Genomic DNA, 16691 nt, shown 5'->3' with positions numbered 1-16691 from the left:
AGTAGGCCTACGTTGTGGATTGCACAGAATTGCACTTTATGTACTGACAAATACAACTTCTTCTCCTTCAAAATCCCCCTCCCCCACACATTTAGAGATTGCACAGGTTCCATCTGTTACTGCATAGAGGGGAAAAGTGAGTGTTCAGCCTTTTTTTCTATTAAACTAACCTACACGACTAGTTTTACAATTCTCAGCTCAGCAAAAGGTGTCAACTCCATCTTAATTTCTGTCCACACTCCAGAAAGCCGCCACCATGAGTACGGACGCAGAGATGGAGCAATATGGCAAGGCCGCCCCGTACCTCCGTAAGTCAGAGAGGGAGAGGATCGAGGCTCAGGCTGCGCCCTTTGACGCCAAAACAGCAGCGTATGTGGCCGACGCCAAGGAGATGTATCTCAGGTGTAAAATTCTGAAGAAGGACGGTGGCAAAGTCACCGTGGAAGTGTGTGACACCGGGGTGGTACGTAGGGCGAGCTGTATCTAAAATCAATATAGAGCACAGTACAACTGTAATCATAGTACATACACAGTAACAGTACATAATCACAGTACATTCTGAAGTTGTGTGATTTCTTGTTTTTTTGTCTAGGAAGTAACTGCAAAAGAGAGCGATGTGACCCCCATGAACCCTCCCAAGTATGACAAAATTGAGGACATGGCCATGATGACCCACCTCACTGAAGCCACTGTCCTGTATAACCTCAAAGAGCGTTATGCAGCGTGGATGATCTATGTAAGATCTTATACCTGCCTAGTCGACTGAGAACAGTATAGCAATCTGCTCTGAGCTGTCAATAGCAAAGAAAATAGAAAAAAAGTATACAGAATAGTAACATCATGAAGAAAAACAAAACATTTAATGAATGAAAGAAATAATCTGTTCCAAGTAAAGGTACTTGAGTGAAAGTACAAAAGTACTGGCTTCAAAACATACTTAAGGTTTTCAAATGTGTACAAATCTTTTGAAAATAGTAAATCTACAAGCTTGTATAGCTTGTAGATCAGCTATTTTAAAATGAACAAAGTTTAAATAAGGCTGAAGTGATGAATGAATGTTTTGTGATATTAATCAAAATGTACAAAGTAACTAGTAACTAAAAGTTTTCAAATAATTGTAGCGTGCCTCTGCAATGTAGTGAAGCGGAAGTAAAAGTACTGAAAATTGGAAATACTCTAGTAAAGTAAAAGAAATACCTCAAAAATGCACTTACTGTATACAGTACTTGAGTACACGTATTTACTGTAGTTACATTCCACCATTGTGCTCACTGCTATGTTGTATGTTGTTATAATGTTCCCTCTCTTCTCCCCTTCAGACCTACTCTGGTTTGTTCTGTGCGACTGTGAACCCCTACAAGTGGCTCCCAGTGTACGACCAGCATGTTGTGAATGCCTACAGAGGCAAGAAGCGCGTGGAGGCCCCACCCCACATCTTCTCTGTCTCTGACAATGCCTATCAGTTCATGCTGATGGGTACGTACTGCTAAGAACAATAGAAACAATACAGTATATACCGTAACTATCAATTCATGCTGATGGGTACTTACTGCTCTGGACAATGGAAACACATACTGTACATTATATAACTAATGGTCTTGAGCTGTATACATGACTAAAAGTATATTTGCTTTATCTTTTGCAGATAAAGAGAACCAGTCTGTCTTAATCACGTAAGTTTCTCATCTACTAGGCAAGCATAACAAAAGCATCGTTATCAAATGCACTAACTGCATTCCTCTGAATGTATGCATTTATAACCAGTGGAGCAGTGGTGGAAAAAGTACTCAGATTTTTTACCTAAGTAAAAGCATCAATACTGCAATATAGAAATACTCCGTTACAAGTAAAAGGCCGGTATTCGAAATGTAATTGGGTAAAAGTATGAAAGTGTTGGCATCAAAATGTACTTAAAATAAATCTAAAATAAATGTAGTGGAGCAAAAGTACAATATTTGGATCCGAGATGTAGTGGAGTAGAAGTAAAAGTATTGGAAATTGGAAATACTCAAGTACAAATACCTCAAAACTGTACTTAAGTACATTACCTAAGTAAATATACTTAGTTACTTTACACCACTGCACTAAGTGCATTTCTCATATGCATTTATAACCAGTGGAGAATCCGGTGCTGGGAAGACTGTGAACACCAAGCGTGTCATCCAGTATTTTGCAACAGCAGCAGGTTCTGGTGTAGGAAAGACGGATGCACCAGTCGGTGCCGGCAAAATCAAGGTATATGTACAGGTTTTAAACTTGAACAAATTACACATTTTGAACATAAAGATTGTATATGCACCATAGCAATTCAATTTAAAAGAAAGCTGACTAAGTTCTACATTTGGTGATGTCTAAAACATGCTAGGGGTCACTGGAAGATCAAATTATTGCAGCCAATCCCTTGCTGGAGGCCTATGGTAATGCGAAGACTGTGAGGAATGACAACTCCTCCCGTTTTGTAAGTTTAAAATAGTAATGTAATGAGAAATCTGCTGTAATCATTTCATCATAATGTAGAGGGATTTTTTTTTTTACAAATGGTGCTTTATGACACAGGGTAAATTCATCCGAATCCATTTCAACAATAGCGGTAAACTGTCCAGTGCTGACATTGAGACATGTAAGTATGAAATTCCCTTATGATATTTTAAATATCGGTATGTGCCTTAGAGGAATTGATTTTGACTTATGTACTACTACTACTACTAATAATAATAACAATACTAATATTATTAATACAAATACAATACAATCCTTATAGATCTGCTTGAGAAGTCCAGAGTGACCTTCCAGCTCCCTGCTGAGAGAGGATATCATATCTTCTATCAGATGATGACCGGTCACAAACCTTACCTTATTGGTAAGTTGAAAATGGACTAATGATGCCGTGATTACATCAATTAGTTAATTAAAACAAATTTTCACCCTTTTTCTTTTTTAATCCCTTTTCAGAGATGTGTCTGATCACCACCAACCCCTATGACTTCCCATTGTGCAGCATGGGGCAGATCGCTGTGGCCAGCATTGACGACAAGCTTGAGCTGGAGGCCACTGATGTCAGTAAACACATTTTTTACAAAAGGTTTCTAAAGTTCAGTGTGCAGTCAGTTGCTCTGCAAGTGCAATGCATGTATGTTCTAAAGTGATGTTTGTCATGGGCATGAATTGGGCATGTCATTTGTGCCGAAAAATAGGATTGCTGCGGGTTCAAGCGGCCGAAATGAGTTTTCTCCGATTTTTATCCCACAGTTTTGCAACCCATTTTTCTCACCCGGTGACTACCTAACCTGTAGTCCTGGTTTCTGCTCTCCCCCTGCTGTGCCAGGGGACATTGGGGAGCACCCGGCTGGCTAGGGGGAGGTAGTATAGAAACCAGGACTACTGCATGTTTTTGTGTGAGGGCCTATGCCCAAGGAGACACGGGGAGAACATGCAAACCCACCACAGAAAGGCCCTATCGCCAACCCCACCTAGGGTGTGGGTGCTGATGACGCGGGTGGAGGAACACGCCCCCAGCGCCCACAGCTTCCCCCGGCGGGAATCGAACCCAGGACCTTCGAGCTGTGAGGCGAAGTGCTAACCACTGCACCACCGTGCCCCCGTACTGCAGATTTTTAACAGTAATGTAACAATTGAGAGCGTCAAATAGTTAAAGATCTATAAGGGTCCATTTGGTTACCAACTCTCCATCATTTAGCTGGGGACCACCTGGAAGTGAACCCCCCTCAAGGACCACTGTTGGTCCTCGAACCAGTGGTTGAGAACCACTTTTCTAAACCTAAAGTGATGTTTGTTAGTGTAGTGATTTGATCCCAGTCTTTTGATTGACAGGATGCTATTGACATCCTGGGCTTCACTAACGATGAGAAGCAGTCCATCTACAAGTTCACAGGTGCAGTGATGCATCATGGGGTTGTGAAGTTCAAGCAGAAGCAGCGCGAGGAACAGGCTGAACCAGACAGCACAGAGGGTGAGTGTCAGGGTTGTCCCACCAAAATCTGGGCCCCGGGGGTACAAGAATTCACTGCGGGCCCCCCATTAATGTTCTTCATAGTGGGAGGGGTTTAACCCATTTAGACTGGGAACGCATTATTAAGCATTATTTTGTGCTTTAACTATTGAAAAATAGCAGATATACAAGCTCACAGCACGGCACCGAGCTGCGAGCTCGTAGATCTGCTATTTTTGAAAAATCGTGTCTTTGAATATTTCTGTTTCCCATCTCAAAATATTTAGTTCCAGGGACCCCCCAGAAGCAAAATTCAAAGATTTGCACACTTTTTCACGACTTTAACCCTAACCCTAAAGTAGAAAATAATAAAGGCCCCTCCACCTTGGGCCCTAGTAACTCAGTCCCACTCCCCCCCCCCCCCTTGTGACGCCCCTGGTGAGTGTTATCTTCAGCCAAGGAATGAACAATCAATAGTTTATCATAAGTATTGTATTTTAAGTAAGTACTACATTTTTATGACTTATTTTAGAGGCTGACAAGATTGCCTACCTGATGGGTCTGAACTCAGGAGAGATGCTGAAGGCTTACTGCTACCCCAGAGTGAAGGTCGGAAACGAGTATGTCACTAAGGGACAAACTGTGCCACAGGTGAGAAAGTTACTTCATTGTATTGTTCTGAATTCATACATACTTTATATTTTCTACAATATGACTTACAATTAGAACTGTAATATATTTTATTGTTCTGAATTCATACACATTCTTTACACAACATACCATTAGAACTCCAATATCTTTTTGAGTTGTGTCCAGACTTAATTGTATAGTCTGACATGTTTTGACGGTAGTGTTACCCATATAAACTATACATTGTGTAGCCATATATTATATTATGTTAAACTGTGTGTGTGATTGTGTGTGTGCGTGCGTGTCAGTCTGTGCTATACCGCAGTGCTATATGGCCACACTACATGGGAGCGGAAAATGCATGAATCTATACTTCTTTGGAAGAAATGTACAGTAATAATTCTCACCCCTACTAATAATTTTCATGTTTCCTTATAGGTGATGAACTCCGTGGGTGCCTTGGCTAAGTCCATCTATGAGAAAATGTTCTTGTGGATGGTCATCAGGATTAACGAGATGCTGGACACTAGGCAGCAGAGAAACTACTACATTGGTGTGCTGGACATTGCTGGTTTTGAAATCTTTGATGTAAGTATGGACTTTTAAGTTGTAGACAAATTGCTTCCCCCCCTTTTTTAAAGATGGGGTGCCATGACCCCCCCCCCCCCCCCCCCCATTATACTGATCTTTTATTTATTTTTATTTTCAAAAAAGTGTACAGAAAGTGTTAAAATTATGTTTTTATGTGGCCACACCCACCAGTTAATTAAGTATTCCTGGTTTTCACCTTAGCACCACCCACCTTGAGTTAGTCACGCCCACAGCTGTTGTTGTATGATAATAAAGGGAGGGGTTGATTTTAGTGCGCCACTAAAGCGCCGTATTTCGATTGACTCAAAGGCTTTCAGCTTTCAGGAAGAAATGAAAAATACACAGGGAAGACATATTTGCATTAACCACACTCAGGGGTCTATTAGAGAAATGTTAACTCCACAGACACATACAAAACAAGAAAAAGTACAAAACTATGGTTGGTAGCCCATCTTTAAAGTAATATTATTACTTTATTTCCACCTACAGTTCAACACCCTGGAGCAGCTGTGCATCAACTTCACCAATGAGAAACTGCAACAGTTTTTCAACCACACCATGTTTGTTCTGGAGCAAGAGGAATATAAAAAAGAGGGCATTCCCTGGGATACCATTGACTTCGGCATGGACTTGGCTGTCTGCATTGAGCTCATTGAGAAGGTACTGTAGGTACATGTACAAAACTATGGCACCACCTCTTTAAATTTATAAAGATAAACCATTCAAATTGGAGCCACAAGAGGCAATGGAACACAAATCCTACAAACGGTGCAGACTAAGTCTATAAGTATAAGTATCTGCACAAAGCGTCTCCTAACTAAGGTCCAATGTTTACTGGTGCTAAATCCCACAAGAGTTCGTTGCTGGGATAGAGAAAGGTTGATAATATTTACTCCTGATTTGTCTCCCTGAAAAAAATCGTGGGAATATCGTGTGGCTTGTGACGATCGGGTCAAATATTTAGTTCTGTGACCATGGGGCCAAAGAATCGTTCAAAAGCTGTGTTCACGCTCACTCTTCCATTGGAAATAATAGACTCCAACCTGCTCCCGGTTAGCCTGGCAAGCCAGCCTCATACTGTGCATTCACTCACTCGTTCCTTCCCACAATGGGGAAGGAATGAGTGAGCGCAGTATCAGGGCTGGCTTGCCAGGCTAGCTCCCGGTCTCATGAATGGAGGAACGTGAAGATTATTATATATTCATGGGCCTATCTGTGTCATCCCGTAGTACGTTTGTGTTTTCAGGAAGTAATTAAAATTTGGTCTTCAATATTTTTGTTGTCATTGCATTACGTTTTTGCTTCGTGTGACTTTGTCTTTGGTCTCCTTCGCAAAGCCCATGGGCATCTTCTCCATCCTTGAAGAGGAGTGCATGTTCCCAAAGGCCTCGGACACCACCTTCAAGAACAAGCTCTACGATCAGCATCTTGGAAAGTGCAAAGCCTTTGAGAAGCCCAAGCCAGCCAAAGGCAAGGCGGAGGCCCACTTCTCCCTGCTCCACTACGCCGGGACCGTGGACTACAGCATCACAGGCTGGCTGGAGAAGAATAAAGACCCGCTCAACGACTCTGTGGTGCAGCTGTACCAGAAGTCTTCAGTTAAACTGCTGTCTGTGTTCTACCCTCCTCCTGAGCCGGAAGGTATGATTAATAATATTTATAATATAATATAATATAATATAATATAATATAATATAATATAATATAATATAATATAATATAATATAATGTGTTGTGTTCTACCCTCCTCCTGAGCCTGAAGGTATGATTAATAATATTTATAATATAATATAATATAATATAATATAATATAATATAATATAATATAATATAATATAATATAATATACCGGTAATATAATATAATATAATATAATATAATAATATTATAATATAATGTGTTGTGTTCTACCCTCCTCCTGAGCCGGAAGGTATGATTAATAATATTTATATAATAATATAATATAATGTGTTGTGCCCTCCTGAGCCTGAAGGTACAGTATGTTTATTAATATTTATATTGTTGTTGTCAGGTGGAAACCTTGTATGTCCAAAACCGTTTGGTATTTAACCGTTTTGTATTTATCATTTTAGCTGATCTACTGTACAAGCACACAACACCTCGCATCGCCAGGCGTTGTGTGCTTGTAGATCTGCTATTTTCTCCAGTTTTGTGCGACATGATAAAGCAGGGATTTACTTTACGAAAAAAAACGTACAAATATGAACATTAAAAAAAAGAAAACTGTCCACTCATGATTCTAACAAATATCTATCTATCTGACCAAAAGTCGCAGGAGCCAAAGGAGCCAAGAAGAAGGGTGGGTCCATGATGACTGTGTCTGCTGCTTTCAGGGTAAGAATATCTATTCAACATTATAGTCATGTAAGAAATAGGCACAATATATTTTCATGCTGTAAATAAACAATGATGTGAGCCTATAGATCAGCTATTCTTGAATAGCTTTAGAATAAAATAGGACTTGATATGTTTTGTCTAAACGATTTAAATAATCTGCATCTGCAAAGAAACTATAGTAACTAAAGTTTTCAAATAATGTGTAGTGAAGGAAAAAGTAGAATGCTATATAACGTTTAACTGATAATGGACCTATATTATGTCTCAATAGGAGAACCTGCAGAAGCTGATGACCAACTTGAGGAGCACTCATCCTCACTTTGTGCGTTGCCTGATTCCAAACGAGTCCAAGACTCCAGGTACACACACACACACACACACACACACACACACACACACACACACACACACACACACACACACACACACACACACACACACACACACACACACACACACACACACACACACATTATAGGCCTATACACATACAGTATACACACATATAGTTATTAGCCGTGAGAATAATAATGTAATAATAATATTAATGAAGCAATATCTTTACAGGCCTGATGGAGAACTTCCTGGTCATCCATCAGCTGAGGTGTAACGGTGTGCTGGAGGGCATCAGAATTTGTAGGAAGGGCTTCCCCAGCAGAATCCCATACGCTGATTTCAAGCAGAGGTATTAATTGCTTTTTTCCCCCAGGTTCTAGTTCCCTAACTATTAACAGGAGGCGTACAAATTGACCATAAACTTTTGCAAAACAGGTACAAAGTGCTGAATGCCAGCGCGGTACCCGAGGGTCATTTCATGGACAATAAGAAAGCCTCTGAGAAGCTGCTTGCGTCCATAGATGTACCTCACGATGAGTACAAGTTTGGACACACCAAGGTAAACACAATGCGAACCTTGTTTAACGTTATTGAGAGAGGACCAAAAGTTGGTTTCGCAGTGGATTATTTACATGATATAGTTTGTAATATGATATCCTATGCAGGTGTTTTTCAAAGCTGGTCTGCTGGGTACGCTGGAGGAGATGCGAGACGAAAAGCTCGCTATTCTGATCACCATGATTCAGGCTCTGGGCAGAGGTTTCGTCATGAGGAAGGAGTTTGTCGAGATGATGAAAAGGAGGTATACTTTGACAACATCATTTTATGTAATATCCCATATTATTTTCATATATATATATATATATATATATATATATATATATATATATATATATATATACACACACACACACACACACACACACACACACTGTATATATGTATAACAGACCACAGCTCTATAACTGCTCTGCTTGAATGTTATGCTGTATCCAACATTACAGCAATTGTAGACAAACACAATGTACATGTATGTTTACAACTAAACATTGCTCTCAGTCTCAAGAATATTTTGAAAACATTTTAAGTGAGAAATACTGTAGATGATGCAGTAACCGTATGACAGTGGACCTGGATGCTGCAAGTCCATCAATGCTTGGCAGCAGTGTTATAGAAGTGTTTAACACTTCAAATGGCTATACTTCGTAGCCATTTCTCCTTTCAGGTCAACACAGGACTAGGTTTGAATGCCGCATATAGCCACCTGAAAATCTAGTTTAGTAACAATTTCTAAAGGTACACTTTCTAAATTACCGTAACTGTTTTCCCAACAGAGAAGCCATTTTCACCATCCAGTTCAATGTGCGCGCATTCTGCAATGTGAAACACTGGCCATGGATGAAGCTCTACTACAAGATCAAGCCTCTCCTGCAGAGCGCTGAGACGGAGAAGGAGCTGGCCAACATGAAGGAGAACTATGAGAAGATGAAGGTTGACTTTGCTGCTGTCTCGGCCAAGAAGAAGGAATTGGAGGAGAAGATGGTGTCTCTGATCCAGGAGAAGAATAACCTGGCACTGGCAGCACAATCAGTGAGTACATTTCTGCCAGGAAGTTGTGTAGCTCAAATTGTATTATAATCTTAGCTTGAATCTTATCTTATCCAGTGGTGTAACTAAGTACATTTACTTAAGTACTGTACAATTTTGAGGTATTTGTACTACTTGAGTATTTCCAATTTCCAATACTTTTACCCCTACTCCACTACATCTCGGATCCAAATATTCTACTTTTACTCCACTACTTTTATTTTAAAAATAAGTTGTAGATCGGCAATTTTCAAACATTTTGTACTTTTACTTTTGGTACTTTAAGTACATTTTAATGCCAATACTTTCATTCTTTTACTTGTAAAAGAGTACTTCTACATTGCAGAATTGATATTTTTACTCAAGTAAAAAATGTGAGTTCTTTTTCCACCACTGATCTTATTTCATACTATATATTCATCCTGAACAAAATGCAGATGTAGCGAGTTTGTGCACCGAGATCGAACCGCGCTCCCAGACCTCTGCAACCCAAGGCACAACCTGTATCATATCAATGAAGCTAAGCTCGATTGGCAGAGCTGCTGTTGCCGGGTCTTGTTCCATGGGTCACCACACCATGTTTCCTTATTTTATTTGTTTTTGACCACAAGGGAGAAGATAGTCTGGCTGACGCTGAGGAGCGATGCGAGGGTCTTATTAAAAGTAAGATCCAGTTGGAGGCCAAGCTCAAAGAGACAACGGAGAGGCTGGAGGACGAGGAGGAGATCAACTCTGAGCTGACCGCCAAGAAGAGGAAACTGGAAGACGAATGCTCTGAGCTCAAGAAGGACATCGATGACCTGGAGCTCACCTTGGCCAAAGTGGAGAAGGAGAAACATGCCACTGAAAACAAGGTTAATTTTCATCCACTCATCCACTCATCCATCCATCATCCACTCTAATGATCACACACTCTATGATCATACTCTGGGCCCTATTTTGATTGTCTTATAAGTACCAGGTCTTCTGACTTAACTGAAGACCTGGAGGCGTGGCAAATGCTGTTTGTTAAGTCATAAGACAATCAAAATAGGGCCTATCTATGTCATACACTCTATGATCATACACTATGATTATACATGTAATGCTCTAACAAGGTCCATGATTATGACACTCTATTAGTTGTCTTATCAATTTATAATACATATAACGATCCATCCAATCCAAGATAAATTCACTCTAGCAGTCTTATCAAGTTATAGAACAATAATGATCTATTCCGCGACATTCTGTTGTGCTTATATCAGGTGAAGAACCTGACGGAGGAGATGGCCTCTCAGGATGAAGGTCTTGCTAAGCTGACCAAGGAGAAGAAGGCCCTCCAAGAGGCCCATCAGCAGACCCTGGATGACCTGCAGGCAGAGGAAGACAAAGTCAACACTCTGACCAAGGCCAAGACCAAGCTGGAGCAGCAAGTTGACGACGTGGGTTCATCAAGTCAACTGGGTGTTTTGGACACATTGTGTTTACCCATTATTTTATGCTTTAACTATCAATAAATAGCAGATATACATGCTCACAACACGGCACCGAGTGCTGCACTGTGAGCTTCTTTTTTTTCTTTTTTTTAGCAAATCTTTGAATATATTCTTTTAAAAGTGAACATTTGTAACGCAAATATTTGCTTCTGGGGGGTCCCTGGAACAACATATTTTGAGATAGCAGTCTGTGGCCAAATACACATAATTTTTGGGGTCCTTGACATGAAAAGGTTTGAGAACCACTGATTTAGAAGAAGGATTTAGAAGACATTTATAGAATCAGGTCAAAAATATTCAAAGACTTGCACGAATGTTCTTGATTTGTGAACTGGTTGTTTTGAACACATTGTGTTTACTGTTGTATTGAATATATTCATTGTTGTATTTTATCATTGTTGTGCAGCTGGAGGGTTCTCTGGAGCAAGAGAAGAAGCTCCGCATGGACCTGGAGAGAGCCAAGAGGAAGCTGGAGGGTGATCTGAAACTGGCCCAGGAATCCATCATGGACCTGGAGAATGACAAACAGCAGTCTGACGAGAAGATAAAGAAGTAATGCTTTAACTATTCATAAAAAATTGCAGATATGCAAGCTCACAGCGTGCCGTGCTACGAGCTTGTAGATTTGCTATTTAAAAAAAATCATGACAATTTGAGCAAGTCTTTGAATATATTGACCCGATTCTATAAATGTCTCCTAAATACTTGATAGACATAGCTAGGTTTCTGAAAAACCTATGTTTCTATGTCAGTGGTGCTCAAACCTTTTCATGTCACGGACCTCCCAAAATGATATGTATTTGGCCACAAACCTCATCTCACAATATTTTGTTCCAGGGACCCCCAGAAGCAAAATTTGAGTTACTGTACAAATGCTCGCTTTAAAAATAGGGTTAGGGTTAGGGTTGAAAGATTTGCACACATTTTCACGACTTTTCTAAAATAGCAGATTTACAAGCTCCTAGTTTGTAAATCTGTTACGTTCTGTACGTTCTACGGTGGTTCTGGGGGCTTGGTTAAAATATGATGTACTGTCCACACTGTTCCACAGCAAGGAGTTTGAAGTCAGCCAGCTTCAGAGTAAGATTGAGGATGAACAATTGTTGGGGACTCAGCTGCAGAAGAAGATCAAAGAACTCCAGGTATTTAACATTTCTTTCAAATATGAAGTTGAACCGCCTAAAACACTGGCTTTGATGCCAAGGTAGATGTCGACCTTATTGACAGTGACAATCTACAAGCTCACAACGCGTCGCATCGCTTGTAGATCTGCTATTTTCACATTTATTTTGTACTTTTACTTTTGGTACATTTTTAATGTTTGCCTATTATGACATGCCCATATAGGGAAGCAAGGGTTCAAGTGGTTACATCTTTTCATAATAATTATGAGTAAAAAGTGATTTTCACTTGTTATTCTAATGTCATTAATTTGAAAAGGCTCGTATTGAAGAACTAGAGGAGGAGATCGAGGCGGAGCGTGCCGCTCGCGCCAAGGTTGAGAAGCAGAGAGCCGACCTCTCCAGGGAACTGGAGGAGATCAGCGAGAGGCTGGAGGAGGCCGGTGGAGCCACTGCCGCTCAGATCGAGATGAATAAGAAGCGCGAGGCAGAGTTCCAGAAGCTGCGTCGTGACCTTGAAGAGTCCACGCTGCAGCACGAGGCAACCGCCTCCACTCTCCGCAAGAAGCAGGCGGACAGCGTGGCGGAGCTGGGCGAGCAGATCGACAACCTCCAGCGCGTCAAGCAGAAACTGGAGAAAGAGAAGAGTGAGTACAAGATGGAAATCGACGACTTGTCCAGCAACATGGAGGCCGTTGCTAAGGCGAAGGTAAGAATGGAATGTATGTGATGATTCTTGAGATGATACCTGTTCAATGAACTAAAAAGAAAAGAAGAAAATAAATACTCGTAATGCATTGATTGATCCCACTTCTGACACCAATTGTAGCGTTGCGTTTCTAAACAAAGTACTCAATTGACAATTCAGAGACATTTTTTGAATATTATATTAAACTAAAAAGGAACATGACCTAATACATGATGTAGGCCACACAGTCACTCATTTAATGTCTGTTGTTATTTAAAAGGGAAATCTTGAGAAGTTGTGCCGCACCCTTGAGGACCAACTCAGTGAAATCAAGTCCAAGAGCGATGAGAATGTTCGCCAGATAAATGATATTGGAGCTCAGAGAGCAAGACTGTTGACGGAAAATGGTAAATGTTCATCGTGAAGTCTACCTTACATGGTCTGTCAATGGTACCTTACCAAATTCCATATAGAAATGATGATTTGATTAACAATTTCCCTAGACGTTTTCAAATATGTACTGTGTCCAACAAAGATAATACAATTTACATTTCTAACTAGGTGAGTTTGCTCGTCAACTTGAGGAGAAAGAAGCTCTCGTCTCTCAGCTCACCAGAGGCAAGCAGGCCTTCACCCAACAGATTGAGGAGCTGAAGAGACATGTTGAAGAGGAGGTTAAGGTGAGGAGCATTTTCTTTTACAAATAGGCCTTGTATTACATTTTTGTGTTATTACATTCAGTTGACATTATTTTTGACATTTTCATTTGTCAGGCAAAGAATGCCCTTGCCCACGGTGTGCAGTCAGCTCGCCATGACTGTGACCTTCTGAGAGAGCAGTTTGAGGAGGAACAGGAGGCCAAGGCAGAACTGCAGCGTGGAATGTCCAAGGCCAACAGTGAGGTGGCTCAGTGGAGGGCCAAGTATGAGACTGATGCTATCCAACGCACTGAGGAACTGGAGGAAGCTAAGTAAGTGATCAGTGTTTAACACTGTCAGGTACCACTCGTTATACAAAGTAAGTCATCAGGTCTTTTTACACGCAGGTACCATTAGTAAGTTAGTGTGAGTGTTTTATACTATCAGGTATCACTCTTTAAACATAATCCCACAATGATGTGATTCCATTCAAAATTGACCAACAGGAAGAAGCTCGCCCAGCGTCTTCAGGACGCTGAGGAGAATATCGAGGCTGTGAATTCCAAGTGCGCCTCTCTTGAGAAAACCAAACAGAGACTCCAGGGTGAAGTGGAAGACCTCATGATTGATGTGGAGAGGGCCAATGGTTTGGCTGCCAACCTTGACAAGAAACAGAGGAACTTTGATAAGGTGCTTTGACATACAGTAGACGTAATGATTTTAGCCTCCATAAAGTGGTGGCAAATGACAAATTAAATGAAATGTCATTACAAATGGTCTGCAGGTCCTGGCAGAATGGAAGCAGAAATACGAAGAGGCGCAGGCAGAACTGGAGGGAGCTCAGAAAGAGTCTCGTTCTCTCAGCACCGAGTTGTTTAAGATGAAGAATTCCTACGAGGAGTCTCTGGACCAACTGGAGACCATGAAGCGTGAAAACAAGAACCTGCAACGTGAGTCTTTCTCTATCAGTTTTGCATCAAAGCTGTTTGCTTGTTTGCTGGAAGGGCACGGTGGCACAGTCGGTATCACTGTCGCCTGACAGCTAGAAGGTCCTGGGTTCAATTCCCGCTGTGGACGCTGTGGGTGTTGGGGACGTATTCTCTCGTCCATGTCATCAGTGCCCATAAGGTTGGCATAAGGGCCTTTCTGTGTGGAGTTTGCATGTTCTCCCCGTGAACCCTAGGGTAGGTAATGTAAAAAAAAATATATATATAATAATAATCCTGGTCTCTATACTGTCTCCCCCTAGCCAGCAGGGGCACCTGATGGAGGGGAAAGGAACCGGTTGGAATAACATGTTCCTTCCACGCGCTACGTTAAATCGGGGAAACTCTCCCTGTCGGGTGAAAAGAAGTGGCTTGGACTCCTCATGCATAGAAAGAAGCATGAGCATGAGTCTGTTGTCTCCCCAGGTTGGCAGAGGGAGTGTAGCACCCAGGATCACATTAAACAATTGAGTTTGACACTGGGTGAAAAAATGGGTTACAAAAAGCTGTTTGCCACCTTTGCCATTGTTTTGAGACAAGGCTAGTGTTTGTTGATGGGTCGAAATGCTAATCTGATTATGTCAAAGTTGGGTTCACGTGTGTTTAATATTCAAAGTAAATGTAAATAAAGTAAAGATTCTAAAAAAATCTCTCAATTGTCAATTGAGTACTATTGGGTACTACAATTGGTGTCACAAGAGTTCAAGAACAATTGTGGATCATAGGCTCCTCATTAATGATTTTCAATCAATGCAGAGGAGATCTCAGACCTAACTGAACAGATTGGTGAGACTGGAAAGAGCATCCATGAGCTGGAGAAGAACAAGAAACAGGTGGAGACAGAGAAGTTAGAGATCCAGACCGCCTTGGAGGAAGCTGAGGTAATACTTTCAGCTTGTAGATGAAGAAGGCAATTATCGCTATATTAGATTGTGTACCAATAAGATTCAAAAAGTTGACTAATACATAATTACATTCATAATGTAGGTCCATTCTACCTTTTGATCCCGTGTTAACATTTCAGGGCACTCTGGAGCATGAGGAGTCCAAGATTCTCTGTGTGCAGCTGGAGCTCAACCAGATCAAGGGCGAGGTGGACAGGAAGCTGGCAGAGAAGGACGAGGAGATGGAACAGATAAAGAGGAACAGCCAGAGGGTGATGGACTCCATGCAGGGCCAGCTGGACACCGAGGTCAGGAGCAGGAACGACGCCCTGAGGATCAAGAAGAAGATGGAGGGAGACCTGAACGAGATGGAGGTTCAGCTGAGCCACGCCAACCGCCAGGCCGCCGAGGCCCAGAAACAACTGAGGAACCTCCAGGGACAGCTCAAGGTACAACACATATGTTGTTAGTTAGACACATAATAGGTCATATGCCCAGCAGCCATTTTGGAGAGAAGTTGGGTATCTTCTCACTTCCTTCATTGGTGTTACCAATAATACTAATGAAGGCTCTTTTCCATTCTGGTCAAACAAGAGTCAGCTGTCAGGGTGCTGATATTGTGCCTGTTGGCTCACTGGAAACACTCTGCTACACCAGTGGGTCTGAAAGTGTGGTACAGGGACCCTCATGGTTCCCTGCGGGTTCCAAATGACCCCTTAAAAAGGTCCCCATAACTCTGAGAGTTTTATGGGGGTCCTTGAAATAAAAAGTTTGAGAACCACATGTGTTACATGAAATGGAACAGAGCCTTCATTAGTATCATTGGTAACACCTTTGAAGGACGTGAGAAGAGACCCAACTTCTCTCCAATAATGGACAGCAGTCATCTGTCCATATAGCCTATTCAAACAGTGAAATTGCTCTGAAAAAGTCACATTCTGACGTTTCTCTTCACCACTTCTAATGTTTATTTTAGGATGCCCAACTGCACCTTGATGATGCCGTCAGAAGTCAGGAAGACCTGAAAGAACAAGCTGCTATGGTGGAGCGTAGGAACGGCCTCATGGCGGCAGAGATTGAGGAGCTGAGAGTGGCTCTGGAACAGACGGAGAGGGGACGCAAAGTTGCTGAACAAGAACTAGTGGATGCTACTGAACGTGCTGGACTGTTGCACTCTCAGGTAAGTCAATGAAAAAAACTCAACATCAAATATTTAACATACAAGTAATGCATACTTACAACTGAATGTTTTTTTTTAAGAATACAAGCCTTTTGAACACCAAGAAGAAACTAGAGTCTGACCTGATCCAGGTCCAAGGTGAAGTGGATGACAGCGTTCAAGAAGCCAGGAACGCTGAGGAGAAGGCCAAGAAGGCCATCACTGATGTAAGATAGGACGTCCTGTCCAACCTTCATCTATTAGATTATCCTTATAGCCATCACTG

The 16691-nt window shown here is 41.4% G+C and overlaps 1 pseudogene across 1 annotated transcript; it reads left to right on the top strand.

Annotated features, from left to right (window-relative positions):
- The first annotated feature begins 256 nt into the window (after positions 1-256).
- On the top strand, positions 257-15579 carry LOC308305539 (myosin heavy chain, fast skeletal muscle-like; annotated as a pseudogene). The gene is made up of 32 exons: positions 257-463; positions 593-736; positions 1320-1476; positions 1646-1673; positions 2118-2235; positions 2366-2458; positions 2557-2620; positions 2762-2860; positions 2953-3056; positions 3832-3970; positions 4482-4600; positions 5018-5167; positions 5660-5830; positions 6508-6811; positions 7461-7525; positions 7800-7887; positions 8096-8213; positions 8300-8423; positions 8530-8666; positions 9199-9458; positions 10067-10305; positions 10699-10875; positions 11336-11481; positions 11981-12071; positions 12370-12759; positions 13019-13145; positions 13300-13418; positions 13512-13708; positions 13883-14066; positions 14161-14326; positions 15119-15243; positions 15387-15579. The product of its transcript is annotated as a myosin heavy chain, fast skeletal muscle-like (transcript).
- Positions 15580-16691: the final 1112 nt, after the last annotated feature.

The sequence above is a fragment of the Nannobrachium achirus genome (genome assembly GCF_963921795.1).
Source record: "Nannobrachium achirus genome assembly, chromosome: 2".
Lineage (NCBI taxonomy): Eukaryota > Metazoa > Chordata > Actinopteri > Myctophiformes > Myctophidae > Nannobrachium > Nannobrachium achirus.
This window is presented reverse-complemented; position numbering and strand designations above follow the sequence as displayed.